Raw genomic sequence first — 18,727 nt, forward strand, 5'->3', positions numbered from 1 at the left:
AGGTGCCATTTAGAAGTATCTTACAAACTTCCTGTGGACATGTTGGGAACTTTGAGACTACATTTCCCGTGATCCAATGGGTTTCTGGATTCTGACGTGATTACGTCAGACAACGGGAACCAACGTTGAGCTCAACTTAAATTCTGAGATTGGGCTTGAGGAAGATGGGTGGAGATATAGACGGGCGGCATTTTTAAAAGTAGTCAGGCCTGGTCATCCAAATTATTTTATTAACATGGCTTTAATTAAACTATTAATTTCCCTCATAACTTCAGCCTTGATCATTTTTAATCGTTACAATTTAATAGAAAGATCTCGAGAAAATCTGTCAGTAACACCTCTTGATAATCCTGACCTGATCTTATTCACAGATGGATCATCATATATGCAGAATGAAATAAGATTTACAGGTGCTGCAGTAGTAAGTGAATTTGATATTCTATGGTTTGCTTCACTACCTAGGAACCTAAGTGCTCAGGGAATAGAATTAATCTTTCTAAAATACGCATGCAAAAAACAAACATGCAAATATTTTCACTAATTCCTAATATGCATTTGGAATTGCCATGCTATTGGTTCTCTCTGACTTTAGAGAGGTTTTTTAATATCTAGTGGGAAAGAATTGCTCAGGCATAAATAATTAGAGAATTACTGTCATCTCTCCAAATACCAAATGAGTTGGCAATGATTCACTGCAAAGGGCATTCTTTAGGACAAGACTTAATTGTCAGAGGAAATCATAGGGTGGATATGGCTGCATGATATGCTGTGCAAAATGCTCCAGCTTGCATTATGAATCTCTTGACAAAGAGGCTCAGAAGTGGGAGCAAAATTTTGGAGCTAGAAAAGAAAATGGGATTTGGATAGCATCAGTGAAAAAACCAATTCTTCCAAAAGCATTTTACTCTTACATCTGCAAGCAATACACACAAAGAGTCATTTTGTGACATAAGCATTAACTGAACTCATCAAAACAACTTAGATAGCTCTGGGAATTAGCACTGTGGCAAATAAGATCTGCTCAGCTTGTTCTCTGTGTGCACAGTTCAATCAAAGCATATTTAAGCAAAAAAGTTTTTAGTGGTCATCCACTAGCTCACACCGTTTGAGCATTTGCAAATAGATTACATCAACATGCCCAAATGAGGACAATTTAAATTTTGTCTAGTGATAGTGGACCACCTAACTAGATGGCCAGAAGCTTTTCCATCTAGCAAAAATACATCAAGTTTTGTAGCCAAAATCTTGTTGAAAGAGATCATTCCAAAATTTGGTATACCCCTCAGAGTAGATTGTGACAAAGGGAGCCATTTTATAGATTCTGTTCTAAAACAAGTTTATGAGAATCTGGGTATCAGATCAAAATTACATGTCACATATATCACCCACAAAGTTCTGGTCAAGTGGAAAGACTAAACAGAGAAATCAAAAGTATAGCTGGGAAATTACGCACAGAAATTCATTTCAAGTGGCCAGAGGACTTCCGGGTTAAGATAGCTACAGAGTAGAAGCAGGGCTCTTAACTCTCCTAAACAACTCATACATGATACCACAAAAGGACACAAAAACCAAATCCAGATGAATTAAAGGACCCCACAGAAGGGCACAGTATTGAAGGTACATGGGATTTGCGCATTTCAATGGTATAAGGGGGTGAAACAACTCCCAATGAAACATGAGCTGATCAATCCTCCCCCACCCCACCTACAGTGCTAGAGCCAGAGCACAAGAGTTAGACCAAGTGCGGAGCATTTACTAAGTTCTTGGCAGCTAACTAGGACAACCAGGGCCTTGCTCCTGAGAGCAGCAAGACTTAAGACCTTAAGAGGCTAAAGAATGTGAACTTTGATGGACCTTGGGTGTGGACCTAGAGCTGAGGGGTGACAGTGGAAGCAGCATGCTGAGACTCACAAAGGAGCCTCAGGCAGAGGAGAAATGAGGGGCAATTTCTGGATTCTTGGCAGATGACTGGGACCACCAGGAGGCTTGACCCTGAGAATAACGAGACTTGAGACCCCAAGAGCCTAAAGAGCCCAGACCTTGGGTACAAGGTTAGAGCTGAGAGGAGGGGCACTACACTGTGACTCCTAAAGTAGCCTCAGGCAAAAACTGCTCCACAGCTCTATACAGAGAGAGAGAGCTTGTTTGCCTCAACCAAACTTCTGACTGAGAAGGAAAAAACAACATAATAATGGCAAGCAAAGAGAAAAACTCTAACATTCGATAACTTTTACACAGAAAAAATTGAGACAACAGAGCAGACATCAGAGGAGGACAAACAAGTAAACACAGCCAAACCTTCCCAAAAAAATGAAAATTGGTCACAAGCTCTTGAAGAGTTCAAATCTGAGATCATGAGAAAGATAGAAGAGATTTGGCAAGAAAAGTGGGAAATAGCTCAAAAGGAAATTAGTTTAAAAGACAGAAACTCCCAATTGGAAAAAGATGCCCCAAAATAAAAAAAAAGATAAGCAAATAAGAGACCCAAATTAAACAGCAAGAAATAATGAAAAACAGGATAGACCAAATCAAAAAGGAAAATCAAAAGATTATAGCAGAAAACCAGTCTCTAAAGACCAGAATTGGGCAAGTAGAAGCCAATGATCTTTCAAGAAAGCAAAAACTAATAAAGCAAAGTCAAAAGAATGACAAAATAGAAGGAAAAAATGATATATCTCACTGAGAGAATGACAGATCAAGAAAACAGGTCTAGAAGAGACAATTTGAGACTCGTTGGTTTTTCCTAAAAAATCAGAAATTGACAGAAATTTGGACACCATACTGTAAGAAACTATCCAAGAAACCTGCCCTGATATTCTTCAACAAGAGGGCAAAATAAACATTGAAAGGAATATAATTGCCAAATTCAAGAATTTCCAAGTTAAGGGAAAAAATATTACAAGAAGCCAGAAAGAGACAATTCAGCTATCAAGGAACACCAAACAGGATTACACAGGATCTGGCATCCTCCATGTTAAAAGATCACAAGGCTTGGAATATGATATGAAGAAAGACAAGAGAATTGGTTCTACAACCAAGGATCACATACACATTAAAACTGACTATATACTTCCAGGGAAAAATATGGGTATTCAACAAGATAGATTTCTAAGTATTTGTAAAGAAGAGACAAGAACTAAATAAAAAGTTTGATATCTAACCACAAAAATCAAGAGAAACATAAAAAGGTAAACAAGAAAGAGAGGGGAAAGAAAAAAAACCTCATTTTTAAATTTTCTTCTTTAAGAGCTTCAATAAGATCAAATTATTTGTATTCCTATATGAAGAAATGTTATGTATAATTTCCAAAAATTGTATTCACTATTATAGTAATTAAAATAATTATTCACAGGGAGAGTTTGGAATACTAAATGGTCTAAGATGATACGGAAAAAAGGTGAGGGGAAAAGATGGTCCCAAGAGAAACTTGAAGGAGTAAGAAAAATAGGATAATATATACCACACAAAGAGGGCATGGGAAGGGGAGGAGATGAATACTATTATAAGAAGGAGGGAACAAGAGAGTTAATAGGAAATACTTAAACTTTACTCTCAGCAGAATTAATCCTGAAAGGGAAGAGTAGCTAGATCCATTGGGATATCAAATTCTATCTTACCCTTCCGAGAAAGTTAGAAGGGATAAAACAAGGTGGGTAATGGGGTGGGGAGTTCAAAAAGGGAAGGGAAGAGACAGGGGAGGGAATTCATTAGGTCTTAAAAAATAATAAGAGGGGAACAAAATGAGAGGGGGTGGAAAGGGAAGTAAACTAAGGAAGAGGATAAGGGGGACTGATTTAAAACAAACCACTGGTTTAAAAGGAAATAGAGTAAGAAGAAGGGGCAGAACTAGGAGAGGATATCAAAATGTTGGGGAATACACAGTTGACAATTATAACTCTGAATGCAGAGTGGATTAGAAAACAAAATCCTACCATATGTTGTCTACAAGAAATAAACGAGGCTGGTGGGCCTACATAAGGTTACGGTTAAAGGCTGGAGCAAAATCTACTGGGCTTCAACTAAGAAAAAGAAGGCATAAGTAGCAATTATGATATCTGACAAAGTCAAAGTAAAAATAAATCTGGTTAAAAGAGATACAGAAGGTAATTACATCCTGATAAAAGGCAGTATAGATAATGAGGAAATAACAGTACTCAACATGTATGCACCAAATGTTATAGCATCCAGATTTCTACAGGAGAAACTGACAGACATCAAGGAAGAAATAATAGTAAAACTGTACTAGAGGGAGACCTAAAACTTCCTCTATCAGATCTAGATAAATTAAACCAAAAAATAAGAAAGAGATGAGAGGTGAATGAAATCCTAGAAAAATTAGAGTTAAAATATCTGTGGAGAAAAATTAATAGGGACAAAAAGGAATACACCTTCTTTTCCGCTGCACATGGTACATTCACAAGGATTGACCATGTAATAGGGCATAGAAACATGGCAAACAAATGCAAAAGAGCAGAAATAATAAATGTAACATTTTCAGATCATAATGCAATAAAAATAATAATTAATAAGGGTACATGGACAGGCAAATCAAAAACTAATTGGAAATTAAATAATATGACTCTCCAAAAGCAGTTAAAGAACAAATCATGGAAAAAATTAATAATTTCACTGAAGAGAATGACAATGTTAAGACATCCTACCAAAATCTGTGGGATGCAGCAAAAGCAGTACTCAGGGGGAAATTTATAACCTTGAGTGTATATATTAACAAAGTAGGTAGGGCAGAGATCAATGAACTGGGCATGCAAATAAAAAAAACTAGAAAGTGCACAAATTAAAAATCCCATTAAAAACTGAATTAGAGATCATAAATATTAACGGAGAAATTAATAAAGTTCAAAATAAAAGAACTATTGAATTAATAAGTAAGCCTAGAAGCTGGTATTTTGAAAAAACAAATAAAATTGACAAAGTACTGGTCAATCTAATTAAAAAAAGAAAACCAAATTATCAGAATCAAAGATGAAAAGGAGACCTCACCTCTAATGAAAAGGAAATTAAGGCAATCATTAAAAAATTATTTTTTGCCCAATTATATGGCAATAAATATAGCAATCTAGGTGATATAGATGAATATTTTCAAAAATATAAATTGTCTAGATTAACAGTAGGAGAAATAGAATACTTAAATAATCCCATTATCAGAAAAAGAAATTGTACAAGACATCAAGGAACTCCCTAAGAAAAAATCCGCAGGACCAGATGAATTCTCAAGTAAATTCTATCAAATGTTCAAAGAACAACTAATCCTAATACTAAACAAACTATTTGACACAATAAGCAAAGAAGGAGTTCTACCAAAGTCCTTCTATAACACAAATATGGGACTGATCCTAAAGCCAGGTAGAACAAAAACAGAGAAAGAAAACTACAGATGAATCTCCTTAACGAACATAGATGCTAAAATCTTAAACAGAATACTAGCAAAAAGACTCCAGCAAGTGATCCCAAGGATTATTCATTGTGATCAGATGGGATTTATACCAGGAATGCAAGGATGATTCAATATTAGGAAAATCATTCACATAACTCACCATATCAACAAGCAAACCAACAAAAATCACATGAAGTGGCTAGAGATTGTCCCGTTAACACTGTTTTATCTGTGCACTAGACCAAGAAGAGATGTGCATATCTTGCCATATGAAATGTTATTTGGACATTGACCATTTGCAGGCAAAAAGTTTTAAGGCAGTTTATGGATCTATGCTTGGAGGAGATTTTGCACTTGCTGAATACATCACAGAGTTACCCCCCCCCCCACACACACACACACACACACATAAAGATCCTTGGATATTTCTCTGGGATCCTCCACAATGAGAGGCATTTTCATCCTGATTCTAGCATGGATGAGCCCCACTTTGGATATAATGTTGTTAGGTATTTTGGCATGAGTTATCATTTGCCTCATTTGGATTATTATTTCTATAATTGTTCTTATTTCTAAAGTTATTATTTCTACCACTTCTTACAGTTTATCATTATGTGACCTCTTTTTGCACAGAAGTGACATGTTAATGATTGATTTTGGCATTGCTTCTTGACCTGCTTTTTCTTTTTCAAATCTTTCAGGCACATACAATATTGTACTTTCTAAGGAAAAATTACAATAATTTGGGGGTATGAGGGAAATAAAAGAGAAAGAGAAAAACCAATGATTACTAGGCACATTGATTAAAAAATGCCAATTAGGAGGTAATCCCCTTTGTCATAAGAGTTTACATTTAGAGTAAATATGTTCAACCCCTCTCAGTTCAATACATTACATCCCAAATTTCATTCTGGATCTTTTGATGCAGTGTGTGGTTTCTGCAGACATCTCTATGGCACCTTCTCCAAATAGTTCACTTTCTCAATTCAGGGAGTTAGCAAGCTTCTTTTGTTGAAATTACTCTCAAAGAAGAAAAAAATTTTAAAATATTGGAGTTAACAAAAATATACACTGTAGAAAAGAGATGGCCTTAGTATTTTGGGAGATAGCTTGACCTCTATCTTAAGCCAGTCTTTCAATCTCAGCTGAGATGTGTCTAACAGAGTCTATCACTGCCATCATTCCAAAGTTTTGCAGTGATGCCCAGAAAAACCTCTATACTGCTGATGAGGATACTACTGAATTTGGTCTTGACCTCTTGGGTCTATAATGTCACCAAAAAACTAGATTACTGGCCATGGACTTGTCTACCTGGTGTAATAATAGCTATATTTGAGAGAGATAGGGTGGCCAGGAGTGACAGACCAGGATGTGAGTGCCTGTCAGCTCCATTCTCAATATGCCACTATTACTAGGACAAACTGAGGGAATTTCTCTGAAATGGTGGATGATCAGAGACAGGAGCCAGCACTGAAGACTAGTGGGAAGGCTTGCCTAACAGATGAGGTGGGTGGAAACCCTGTTCAAATAAGCACTGGCCCTCTCTGGACAGAGACTTGCCAATATTGACACCTCAAGGCGTCTTGCTCAAAATGAAGTCCGAGCTGAGCAACCAACTCAAAGACCTCTTTGCCCCATGAAAATTCTTCTCCTTTGATCTGACTCTGAACATTTATTAAGGGTTAAATAAGGTAGCTAGAAAGGGGGGGGCAGGGGGACAGAGGTACTTCAAGGGGACCCATAAAAAGTCAAAGGCCACAAGGTCCTCCCCCCTGGGAAGCCAAACTGGCCAATACTCAGAGGTTCACCTTCCCATCCCCTTACATCTATGATTAAGCTATAGTAATTAAGGTAAGGTCCCTTGTAAGGCAAGGTATGGGTTGAGTGTCTTTGGGGTCCAGCCTCAGAGTCCAAGACCCCTCAAATCAAGAGATCTCACACTCCTTTGGATGGTAATGGATGCTGGCAGGAACAACAAGTTTGGGGATGTTAAGAGTTCAATAACCCCTTTGGTTTTGACTCCCGAATTGGTCACTGGGCTAGCTACTTCACTCCTCTCACCTTAAGTTCCACTGACCAAAAAGTCTCTCCTTCCAGTATTCTTTTTACCACAAAGCCTTGCTTCCTTCAACTGATTATTCATGTCACTCAGCCAGCATGCAACATTCTAAACCAGTGATGGGCAAATTATGGTCCACAGGCCAGATGCAGCCCCCCTGAAATGTTCTATCTGGCCATGGGACATTATTCCTAATCTGATGAATACAATGAGTAGGATACAATACGATGAAACTTTGAAAGACTTGCCTTAGAAACCTGACAGATGAACATTTTCTTTCCTTTGGCCCCGTCTTTAAAAAGTTTGCCCATTACTGTTCTAAAAGGTTGTTTTCCCCAACCTGCCTTTACACTGGTCAATATAGTTTTTATGAACTGATACTGGTGGAGTAACATAAGTCAGTCCACAAGTACCATACCATCCTCAGGGAATGGTAGAGTAAACTAAAGAGTTGCAAACACAGAACTGCTTAGATGGTAAGGGGAGTTAGAGATAGGGCACCAGAGGTGGGCTGGGAATTGAGAGGGACATGGGAGGGGGAAGTGCCAAAGGAATCAAGTCATAATGGCCTGGAATATTGTATTTACCTTTGAAATATTGTATGTACCTTTATTTAAAGATCTTTAGGTATATAAATTGGTTAAATGTACCGATTCATTGGGGAATCTAGGCATGTAAATCTGGGAGATTTCTACACGCTCATTTTCCAATAGAATCATGGGGAGAGGGGATTGTATAATTAGCATTTGCTCCTCAGAACTCCAATTCCCAACGTCCCACTTTTATTCTCACATTATGTCCTTATGTTTTGGAGATAAAGTTTATGTGAGACCCTGCCTCTCTCTCTCTCTTTCCCCATGAACTTGGCTGGGAAAACCTTTCTTTACTCCGGTTTTTAGTTTTGTTCTTTTATTTCATTTACTTTAAGTGATTATTACTAAATCTTATGAAATATAATACTTGGAGTTATTGGATATTAATTTTAATCTTACACACCTCTAGTAAGAGATCTTTAGAGATATAAGCTGCTTATCTGAAATGATTCATTGGGGAGAATAGGCATGTAAATATGGGAGATTTCAACATGCTTGTCTCCCAAAGAATCACAGAGGGTATTGTGTAGATAGAATTCTCTCCCCAAAGCTCATCCAACCCAGCTCATCTTACCCAGCATCCCATTTGAGGGCTTATGCTGTATGAATGGATGGATGGGAATGCATGTGCATGGGGGAGGATAAAGGTTTTGGTGTGGCATCACCCTTTCTCTCTTCTCCTTTGGAGGTGGCAGTGGAGCACCATGACTGAGTCAGTCAGCCATGTAGTGAACCACATGGTCAGAGTTAAGTTAGATTAGGCTTAAATCTTTTTTCTCTACTTTTAGTGATTATTAATAAAACTCTATGGAAAAATATGAACCTGGAGTTATTGATTTTAATTTAAATTTTACAACAGGAAGAGATTGACTCCTTAGCAAAAACAGCTCTAAAAAATCAACTAGGCCTTGACATGCTTATAGCCTTATCAGGAGGTGCATGTGGCTTTATTAATCAATCTTGTTCTTATGTAAATAGATCTGGAGAAATTCTGATAAATATCTATGAGCTTCAAAGGATTTTAAATGACACACAGCAAGTTGCTGTAGAGACTCATGTGACACCTGATGGTAATTGGTGGAACCTTTCATGGCTGCAAGGAACTGGTTTGTTTGCTACTATAATCCCTACAAATCAAATGTACTCTTATAATCTTGGGAATTGTAGTACTCTAGAATTTGTATTAGCTGTTGTACTACAATTTATAACAAGTTTTTATCCGATGAAAAATTATGTACACTCACACTGGATCATGGCCAGGTTAGAGAGGAAATAGATCTTGTTTTGAGTGAGAAATCCTTTTGTTATGCTACTGTTTGGCTGCCCAATTGTCAAATGAGATGTGCAATATGAATTTCTGCTTTTTTAATATTATTATAATTTTTCACCATATTTCAAATTGGAATTTGATTTTTTTGACTTGAGCATATGTAATCAGATTTAATGTTTTAATTTTGAAGGATAAGAGGATAAGTTTGCAATATCTATTAGCCCTAATAACATTGCATACCTGAAAGCTTTAGACTATGGAAACCTGCCATTCACTATTAAGTATCATAGGACTTTAACTAATATTTGTGTCTGATTTCAAAAGAAGAGATTACTAAGGAGCCATTGCACAGTGCAAAGAAACACAAGGTCAAGGAGACCAACAATCCCTGTGGGATGGATGAGGACTTATGCTAAAACAGAGGACTTGTTTTGGGGTTTGCAGAAGCAACTGTTTGGAAAATTCAGATGCTGGATTTCCTTGTGCCAGTTTTCTACAAATACCTTCATTTGGCTTTCATTTTGGCTCCCCTTTCCTTCAGATTAAAGGAAAAATAAAAGCAGGGAATCAAACTTCCAGTTTACTTCAGACTTTTGTCCCCTTTTCCCCTTTTGTGTTTTGGCAATTTTCTTTAGTCCTGACTGCCAATGGGGAAGTACAATATTGCTGCAATTGTCCAGCATGCTTGCAAGATACAAGCTATCTCAATTGGACCTTGCTGGTGATTCAAGGACCTGTTATGATTTTATTTTTACTTGTAATTTTATACACATAAGATTTACATACATATATATTTTTAGCTAAAATTTTTTTCTCTTCTATTTGGCTTTGAGGGTTGTTTTTGTTTTTGTTTTTGTTGTTTTGTTTTGTTTTGTTTTTTTGAGAAATAATTTATATACCTCATAGCTCAGTCATGTATTCCAGGGTGATTCTGGTGTTGGTCAATACCCTCCTAATAAAGGACTATAATTAACCTCAAATCCAAGGTTTAAAATCTGTTTAAGCAGTTTTAGGTGTAATGATGATTAGAGAGCCCTCAGACATGATGTTTGAACAAATAGACTTATAGGTATGTTGAGGAGCACTCTTTACCTTTACTTAGAGGGCTTCAAGGGGTTATCTCTGTTAAACATGTACCTACAGAGATAGGTGCCTGAGGTCCATCAAGGACTTTTGGGGTTGTGTAAAAGAAGGGTTGTCAAGACTTTGCAGATGGCTTGACTCCCTTAAGTTCCAGACAAACCCAGTTCCCTGTCAAGGAGACAGCAATGGCAGGCAGATCCAGGTTTGGTGCTACTGGAGCTTGTTTAGAGCTGTTCCCCCCAAAAATCCCCCATTTTCCTCTTACTCAAACCTAAGGTGTATCACAGAAAGCTATCTGACTGTGGATTCCTATAACCTGGATTGGTTTATTATAATTCTGGGGTTGAGGAGGGTTGAGGAGAGAGGGGTAGGTAACCCTGTCTAGTCTCTAAATACAAAGGGTCCTTTGACCCATCCTAGCCAATGGCTTTGGCTGAGAAGCTCTGTCCTTCCTTCCTCTAAGACTGTCTAACATTAGTTTTCTGTCCAGGAAAATAAAAGTCTCTCTTGACTGACACAGAGTTGAGGTGAAAAGCTTCAGGCTGAACCAGCTGCCTCCAGGGTCCAGGACCCCTTCAACTGCTGAAATGTCCTTTTAGCCTCTTTGATGTTATTCAGGCACTCTTCCATAAAAGCAGGAACACTAGCAGGTCTTCTAAGTATCCAGAGATGAGCAGGGATAATAAGGGATGAGCAGGGAATGTCTCAGGGCTCCAAATTTCAAGATCCTGAGTCAGGCAGGACCTCTGTCTTCTCCAAAGTCCCAAGACCAAAAGTCCCCCCTCAGGGTTCTTTTCCCATAAGCCTTTGTTTTCCCCAACTGTCATTCTCTTATTCCTACATTCCACAGTTGCTATATTCTAACCATAGATTCACACTACATATTTGGAATGATTCATTGGGGAGACCTGACATGTTAATCCCCTATAGAACCCAAATGTGCAGATTTAACATACTCGTCTCCCAAAGAATCAAAGGGGAGATTGTGTGAAGGGAATTTACACCCCTCTCCTGGAGTCACTCATGGAATGTTGCCCTGCCTGCATCCTTACATCCCTACATTCCTGCATCCCTGCATTTCTGCATCCCTACTTCTGTTTCCTGGCATAGGCTACATTACTCTAACTTGAACTGGGCATGACTCTAAATTTGAACTAGATGTGGTAAGGAGGATAAAAGAAGCAAATGAGGAAATACTCTCACTCTGTCTCTGGTGTCCTGCCACGGATGCTGCTACTGGAAGTCACACTGAACTCACCATGTGGGAGCTAGATTAGGCCACTTTACTCTTTCTTTCTACCTAGTTCTCATCTTTTACCTATCCAAATAGTTCTAATAAACTTTATTAAATTCTAAGGACCAGAGTCCTTTTTTTACTATTACAACATCAAGGTGGGTGCTGTAAGAGTATCATAGACACTGTCATCACCAGTACTGGGGATGCTAATGGTTGGGGAGATGAATAGCTCCCAGAAAGGATTATAAAAACCTATGGACCTGCTGCATGGGCCCAATATGGGACATGGGGGTATAGGATTGCCATATACTTATTGAATAGGCTAATTAGGCTTCAAGCAATAGTAAAGATCATCACTAATCAAATGGCTATATCTCTGGAGCATATAGCTGACCAAATGATACAAATGAGGGTGGCCATATATTTGCATAGACTAGTTCTGGACTACCTCCTGGCTACAGAGAGAGGAGTATAGAAAATTTAATGCTACTAATTTCTATTTACAAACAGATGATAATTGGAAGGTGTTAAAGGAGATTGCTGAGGGTATCTGTAAGACAGCCCATGTCCCAGGTCAAAGGTAATCTTCTCTGATCAATAGGGGTTGACTATCATGTATAAGTGGAAACTGGTGGAAAGAACTCGATTTATGTTTTGTGCATTAGGCAACCTTCTAGTTATACCTTGCCTAATCCCTTGCCTTGAGGGGCTTGTTAGAAGAACTATTGAAAACATGCATCTAAAACATGCAGCTAGTCATCTCACAACAATGGAATGAAGAAAAGAAGGAAATCATGGTCTTGAGAACTATAGGAAAGGAGAATGATTCAGGGTATCTAGATCTGGATAAAGAAAATGAGGACATATTCCAACAATGGTTTAAAAATAACACACCCTATGGAAAATAAGAGGAGGGATTGTGAAAAAGAAAAGGGGAACAATGTGTTCTTCTCAGAATAGACATCCTGCTCATATCCTTCCTGTCTGCCCTATAAGGAATGGAATGTATGAGTGGGGTTGGGACTGGTTAGAACTTCATGCCAAGAATATGAGCCCACAGTAATCAGCCAATGGTAAACTTGGAAAGAGGTGGGTTATTGCACTAGAGACCACATGAGCAACTGTGCATCTGCTGCCTAGGCACACCTGCCACATATGGGTGTGTACCCCCTTTTCTCAAGAGAAAGAAATAAGTTGGTCCTTCTACTCTTACTTTCTGACTCCAGGTTTTAATTTGAGTAGGTGGTTGCCTATCCCACTCACTATCTTTTAAGATTTTCACACTTTTATCCCTTCTCCACTATACAATCCAGTCAGACTGGCTTGCTTGCTTTTTCTCATACATAACGCCTGTTTCTCTACTCTAGGCATTTGCAGTGGCTGGTTTCCATGCCTGGAATGCCTTCTCTCTTCACCTACTTCTAGCTTCTCTTGATTCCTGATTCCTGATGGACTCAGCTCAACCTCTACCTTTCCTGTTCTTTCCCCAATCATCCATTCCTTCTAAAATTATCTTTCATTTACACTTTATATTTTTACCTAATTATATTCATGCTGCCTCCCCAATATATTGACCTCCTTGAGAGCAGGGACCTTCTTTTGTCTTCTTTGTATCCATAGAACTTCCACAGAGTGCCTGGCACCTAGAAAGCACTTACAAAGTAGTTGTTCACTTACTGACCCACTGCAAAGGACTAGAAATACAAAGGCAAAAAGTGAAAGTCTCTATTCTCAAGGAATTCATATTATAATATGAATTATATTATATAATATGCATATTGTAATTTTCAAAGAGATTAAATAACCTCAAAATATTATGTTCTGCTAGTGCTTCCCTCAATCTTGAATTTTCTTTGCATATATTTATACAAAGTGTCCCAAAAGTCTTGGGGTAATTTTATTCTACTAAAACTTAAAACCACACTAAAAACTTTTAGAATATTCTGTATATGTACATGTTGTATCCTCTGTTAGCTTATATTATAGGCCTATATTCTCCTTAAGGGTAGGAACAGTGTCTGACACATAGTAAGTGCTTAATAAATACTTAATAAATACTTGTTAATGACTGAGTCAATCAGTCAATAAGCATTTGTTAAGTGCCCACTGCATATCAGACATTGTGATAAGTATTGAGGATTCAAGAAAGACAAGAAAATAGCTCCTTTTCTCTGAGGAGTTCACAGTCTAATAAACAAAATAATTATATATAAATTATATTGCTTGGCTTCTCAATGGGTGGAAGAAAGGAGAGCATTAAGAACTCAAAATTTTAATTATTAAAATAAATAAAATATGATTGTTTTAAAAAGAAGACAATTATATACAAACAAGTGATAGAGGATAAATTAGAGACAATCAAGAGAAAACAGTCATTAGAATTAAGAGGAATTGGAAAAGACTCCTGATAGAAGGTAGGATTTTAGTTGGTAAGTAAAGGAAGCCAGGGAAGCCAAGAAGTAGAAAGAAAAAAAAATGTGAGAAAAAATGTCCAGGGCTTAGAGATAGAGAATCTCATTCAAGAATAAGACCAGTGTCATTGGATCAAAGAGAACATGGCAGGGAACTAATAAGAAGTCTGGAAAAGGGGAGTAAGGGTGGAGAGGTAACAGGTTATGAAGGATTTTGAATGGCAGAGGATTTTATGTGATCCTAAAGGTGATAGAAAAACACTGTAATTTATTGATTAGGGAGGTAGTATGACTGGTTCTGAACTTCAGAAAAATTATTTCAGTGGCTTATTGGATGAATTGGAGTGGGAAGACACTTCAGAGAGGCCAACTCACCAGAAGTCTACTACAGTAATAGAAGAGAAATGTGAGGAAGGTCTCTACCAAAATTGTGTGGATATCGAAAAGAAGTAGTAATAAAGAGATGTTGCAAAGGTGAAGAAGTCATTAGAATTGGCAACAGATTAGATATGAGGATGAGTGGGATATAATCTGTGTCTTCCTCATAAGAAATGTTTCTTTAAGTCTTTCTAGCCTATACTACCTTAGACCTTTTAGAATTGGAATCTCCCTTCTCTGAAAACAAAACTTTTAGTGCATCCACTTTAAATTTCAAAGACCTTGAGGAGTTGAATAGTTTTTCTTGGAGACAAAGAATCTCCATCCAAAGTAATTCACAACCCTGCAACTCCCTTATCTTTTGGAGAAGTCTCCTCCCTATGGGAATTAACTTACTCAAACCCTAGCCCAAGGGATTATAGTTCAGATGACTGGAATTTGACAGAAACAAAGGATTGGAGGAGGGAGATAAGGGGGAGGGGTGTGATTGGGAATTCTATAAACTGGTACTCTGAGTTCAATGTTTCACCATTCCTCTATAGCTAGCTTCCTATAGCTCCCTAGGCTAAAGTTTGTCCCTTTTGTGGGATAGAATAAAAGCCTCTACTCTTTACATTCCTTTCTCTGACTCCAAGTTTATATTTTTGTGCTGGGGGTGAGAGAAGCCCATGGTTAGGGACCCCTTGAGCATTCCACATGAGGGGGTGAGAAATAGTGAGGAAATGAGGATAACAACATCAGTTTTGAACCTAGTGAACTGAGAATATGGAAGTATCCTTGATAATGATAGGGAAGTTATTAGCTAAAATGTAGTATGTAAGGCTCATACAATCTGCTAAGTATTTTACATATATCTCATTTAATCTTCACATCCCAGAATAGTCCTCAGAACTTGGATAGTGATTCACATCCCTCTACCTTTACAGCATTTCTGGCAAATTCCATTGATGCCTGTAGACTTGGGGTGGGCTGGGGATGTAACCCCACTCTAATTGTGAGCATTCCTTATCTTTCTTAATTTAAAAAAAAAAAGACTGGGCTACCAAATCATAATCCACATATGGTTATTCTATCAAAAAAATTCCCCAAGACCCTGGAATTCTGGAATTTTCCAGTTTTCAGTTCCCAAGAACCTCTGCTCTCCCATGTAAGTTAATGAGGAAGATCTTTCTCTTTCCTATCTGTCCAACATATTCTTGGCTTTTCATATGCACATATTGATGAGCCTAAAAATCAAACTCCAGCCCCAAATATTTTCTGTTCCCTTATCTTCCCTCTATGACAAACCTAAAAATGTTTCCTTGATGAATATTTACCTCCTTGAGGAATGTTTACCCCCCCTGATGAATGTTTACCTCCTTAACAAATATTTACTCCCTTGATGAATGTTTGACCAGATGCTTCCTGTCCCCTGACCCTGAAACCCCCCTTGCCAGATGTTTCCTGACCTCCTGTCCCTGACACCACCCTGATGATTACGTATGTACCAACCCCCTTCCCCAAACTTTTTTATATAAACTCCTGGCTGGAGAAGCCTTAGGGTCAGTATGGCAAACTCCTCTCTGCCACTGACCCTAGCTTCTCTGCTAGCCAATAAAGGAGCCTCTTTTTGCATATTGCATTATCAGTGTGATTCTTCCTGCCACGACTGAATCTGGACCAGACTCCAAAGTCTGGGTACAATATGAAAGATAGCTAAAGCTGGAAGGGCTTTGGACTCGCCCTTACCTCTAAGATAAAAGTTAATAGAGATTAATATAAAATCTTACATGAACTCAAAAATCCAAATTCATAAAAATAAGTTGTGGTGGGGGGAGGTAACTAGATAGCAGTTCTGAAAAATATATGGGGACATTACCCATAAAAATCATCAGTTTCTCTACATATTAGTGACAACACTCAGAGATTGAAGGAAATATTCCTTTCAAAACATTCTTTATAGAAATAAAGTAGATCAAACCAATATAATAAAAAATAACATCTAAATTAATATACTCATTCAGTACCAAATCAAACTACAAAAGGATTATTCAAAAGAACTAGAATTGAATGACAAAATTCATCTGGAGGAACAAAAGGTCAAAGTTCCCTCTTTCTCTTTTATTTCTCTCATCCCCAAATTATTGTAATTTCCCCTTAGAAATATTGTATGTACCTTTATTTAAAAATCTTTAGAAATATAAGTTGGTTATGTGTACTGATTCATTGGGGAAACTAGGCATATAAATCTGGGAGGTTTCTACATGCTTTTTTCCCAATGGAATCACGGGGGGAGGAGGGGGATTGTGTAATTAGCTCCCCAAACTCTCTTTTCCAGTTTCCCATCTTTGTTCTCATGTTAAATTCCTTACATAGGGAAGATGTAAGTTTTGTGTAGCTCTGTCCTGAAGGGAATCCCAGACTAGCAGTTTGAGACTGAATAATGAACCCTGGAATAAATGACAGTCCCAATTGGGTGGGGCTATGCAAATGCTAGGTGCTATTTTTGTCTTGAGTGATCTCCCCCATTATGTCAGAGACCCTTAACCAGGAGGATGCCTGAGCAGGGACCATCCTTTTGGTGTTCATTGTGGATAGCCCCTTCCCTTATATCTTAGCCTCTGGCTATGATTCTGTTCCAAAGCTTAACTGTATCCTGTCAGTGTGGTTTGAGCTTATTGTTTAGGCACAGTTAGTGAAAATCATTAGTTATGCATGCCCATTACTCTTCCTTATCTAATGAGTCAAGGATTTCACTCTCTGATAAGAAGAGAGATTGAAGTAGACAAAAACCCACAGACCCAGTCATGTCCAGGAAGCCTGCAGGGAAGGAGACAAAAACCATATTTCTAGGCAGCTTCCCCAGGGACTCAGACACAATCCACCCTAGGGTTAAATTTATGGCAGGACAAATACCTTCCTCCCACCACCACACACCCCCCTCCATTGATAAGCACTGGAAACCTGAGAAATTGCTAAAAGTATAAAAAGTCTACCTCTGTGATTTATTGTTTGCTTCCTCTGCAGAATCCCAATATGGACATATATATATATATATGCTTTGCTCAAAACTACCAATACCCTCCTTTGGTGTGCTTTCCTGTCCCTCTATAAAACCACCTCAGCCCCTTTGTTCGTCACAACTCTCCTCTGGGGCCACCCCGCCAGTCAGTAATAAAGGTAAAAAACTGTTCCTATAATTTGGATTTCTGAGTGTATGTTCTTGTTGCATTAGTTTGCTTCATAACAAAGTTGCTAGAATTAATAAAAATAGATAGGTCCAGAACATACATACAGATGCAAACAAATAAGGCAGCATAGTGTTTGATAAACCCAAACAGTACAACTACAATGCTAAGAACTCATTGTTGAACAAAAACTGCCCAGTGAATTCAAAAGTAGTCTGAAAGAAATTTGGTTTCAAAAAATATCTCAAACCACATAACACAATAAATTTCAAATGGATACATGATCTAGATATAAAAGTTCATAAAATAAATTTTATGTAGTAGAACCCTTATTGAGAAGGGAGCAAAGGGTCATAGGTTACATCATTAGATGGCTTTGTTCAGGCTCATTCCAAGGAAATAGGCCAGCAGCTATCTTCCAGCTATGTAAGGATGGGCATACCTGGCACACTTAACTGGCAAGAACCGTGAAGTGGGTCATGCAAACCTTTTGATGGACAAGCATCTTCTATGATTGTCCAATATCTATACAAATATTAGACATATTCATGGACCAAGGATCCAGTTGTGAAACTAGCATTAATGCAGCACCTTCCCCCTGTTAACTATCTCAAATTTGTTCTGTATGTATCATGCATAGTACATATCATATGCATGTACATGATTGTTTGCATCTCACCTCCCCCATTATTTTATTTTGTTTTGCCATTTTTTGTAGCCTCAGCATTTAGCAGAGTGACTGGCGCACAGTAGGTACCTAAAAATTCTTATTGACTTGACTTGAAACTATTAATTTACTTAAGTCCTTTCTTCTGTCTAGCTGGACTTTTAGGACAGAGACCTACTAAGTTACAAAGGACCAACATGCCATCTTGCTAAATACCTCTAAATAAATACATAAAATAATTCTTTTTAAAACAGATCATTTAAAAATATTAAAAGGCAATCAAACTATGATTAATAGCAATGATCAAAAGGAGAAGGGCAATTTCTTCCTCTTGGTAGAGAGGTAAATAACTACAGGTATAATATATTAAACATGCTATCAAATGTAATTATTTTGTAGAATGCTTTGTTTCACTGTTTTTCTTGGTTACAAGAAAAGATTTAATGGATGAGTGGTCATTGGAAAGT

The sequence above is a fragment of the Gracilinanus agilis genome, chromosome 3 (genome assembly GCF_016433145.1).
Source record: "Gracilinanus agilis isolate LMUSP501 chromosome 3, AgileGrace, whole genome shotgun sequence".
NCBI classification, from domain to species: domain Eukaryota; kingdom Metazoa; phylum Chordata; class Mammalia; order Didelphimorphia; family Didelphidae; genus Gracilinanus; species Gracilinanus agilis.